The sequence below is a fragment of the Odontomachus brunneus genome, unplaced genomic scaffold (assembly GCF_010583005.1).
Source record: "Odontomachus brunneus isolate Ranch 3 - 2012 unplaced genomic scaffold, Obru_v1 Obru_scaffold_110, whole genome shotgun sequence".
Taxonomy (NCBI): domain Eukaryota; kingdom Metazoa; phylum Arthropoda; class Insecta; order Hymenoptera; family Formicidae; genus Odontomachus; species Odontomachus brunneus.
This window is the reverse complement of record NW_022639560.1, coordinates 1200982-1203497: the sequence shown is the minus strand read 5'-3', so window position 1 is coordinate 1203497 and position 2516 is coordinate 1200982.

Genomic DNA, 2516 nt, shown 5'->3' with positions numbered 1-2516 from the left:
ATATATATATATATATATATATATATATATATATATATAACATATATATACAGGTATATATAAAACATATATAGAGCATAAAAAACATATAGAAGCATATATAGAGCATATATAACATATAGAGAGCATATAAATATGACATGTCGAAATATATCAGTTTAATGTATCATCAAGAAATAATCCGACGAGAAGCAAGCTTGCTGAATCGAAATTTCAATTGGTCATTGTTATACAAGAATGATCCAATTCAAAAAATTATAAGTTTTTATCGATGGATACTCCATTCACATCTTTTTAAACCAAACAAAAAAGAATTCAAGCCTTATAGATGCTTAAAATGACTTAAGAAAGTTTTTTAATTTTTTATTAGTCACGTCTTTTTGCACATTTTTCTAAAGATTCAGCTAGTCAGTACTCTTAAAGAAATGGAAATGCTGGACTTGTTGAACTATTGTTGATTGAAAATCTCAGAGCTCAATTCTTTGGTTGAATCATTCTTACGTAACTCCGGCGAATTACAAATTCCAATTCTTATTTTACTTTCCGTCGGACCCAATGCGATTTACGTCTACGTGCATGCAATTTACGTGACGCTTTGTGTCTACTATATGAACGTCTAAATTGAGCGCTCACCATTATGCGTCGTCCCACGGTGTCCAGGGTCCATCAGCCATCCTGCCGCTGTATCTGACATTGCAATGGTCTTGGCGTCCCACGTCGCCTATAATTCACTCCCGACCGCGGTAATCTAACTGAGGTTTCACGAAAAATCCCGTCTTTCTTGGGAGATACACTCCGAGTTGCGAATTGCATATGAAATATCGCGAACTGCGTCTTCGAAGAAATGTCGGCCTTTCGGATAAACGACAAGTAGGTGCGACGAATTTAGCAACGATCTGATCGAGTTATAGTGCATCGTTTTGATACACGCGCGACGCGAATCGCTTACGAAGAAAACGGAATCCGCGAGCAAAGGGAACACGCGCGACGCGAATCGAGGGCCGATCTCACAAATTTTTTCGACGCGTGGGCAAAGTAATCTGTGCGAGATTTTCATGTAGGACACGGAATATTTCTAATGTAACGTTTCGATGGTGCAGCGTAGTAGGCTGCAATACAGCTCCGCAATGTATTTGCGGATAACAACTCCGCAATATATTTGCGAAGACAATTTCGCAATATTTTTGCGGATAACAGCTCCGCAATACTTTTGCGAAGACAATTCCGCAATACTTTTGCGGATAATAACTTCGCAATATTTCTGCGAAGTTCGCTTGCGATTCTTCCGCAAATACGATCCGGTGAAATTCGCAAACCTATCAAATTAATAATCGCGAATACGAGCGTGAATCAAAAACTATGAAAATTGTGACGATAGAGATTCTGCTCAAAATTCACGAAAAAAATGTTACTGCGTGAGATGTTTATCTTCGTTCGATGGAACTTGTTGCGCGCCGCGTAAGTAAACAAACAACTGCTTACATGTCTGACTTGTGTATATCGCATTTTTCGCGAGAAATCAACGCTCGCTAGCATTGTCTCTATTGTGTCTCGCGTTAGAAAACTCTAAGTGAAAAATTGAAACCTGAAAATTTTTCAGCGATCGTGAAATTAATTTCGCGAGCAGTTTAAGTAATCACATTAGCTCGTTTCGTGCAGACGCCGCACGATATCGAATTTTATTTAATAACGACCATATACTTTACGAAATACAATCGCGACGCAAGCTCACGCGAAAGAGAAAACTGAAAAAATTAATGACCGGCGGAAGATCTATCGGGTGGTGTGATTGCGCATTTTCTGTAGCGCAATCTTTGCGCGTTGGCGCACTGATCGAGACACTTGGAAGATCGCATTCAATAAAACTGAATAATTTTACAAAATTTTGAATTTAGAGCGTATATTCGATACTTCAATGGCATCTGCCAGACAATGTTAGCGTTTAATTAATCAAAATTTTCTTCAAACATCATTAACCAATCAATAATCTAAGTTAGTCAAACAATTAATAAATATATATACATTGGAAAAAAATTTAAAAATTTGCCAAATTTAGAAAAATGCATTATCACTAATATTATTATTTGTAAAAGCGATCTTTTGTTTCGAAAAGTGTGCTTTATTGGACGGCATATACACAGACTACACTACAACAAAGTAAATCGCATTGATTCATGTATTACATGCATTACATCGAAAGACTTTTTGTCTTTCTATTACCAATTTTTTTCTTGTTTGACTTACCGATCCGCCGATCAGGGCAGCCACATTCTGCTTTCGTTTCTGGAACAGAGAAATGTTTCGTCGATTAAGTTCGTGCATTGATATTGGTTTGAGTAAAAAAGTTTGCAATATTAAAGAAAAAATAAGCGTGCGATATTTTTCACGCTGGGAGAATTTTCTGGAATGCATTCACAATTAGAATATTCCACATTTTCCTTTTTCTCAACGTTTCAAGTAAATCTTTTAATTAGAACAAATCACTATTTTTCAAGTAGTGATGTTACTCAAGAAAA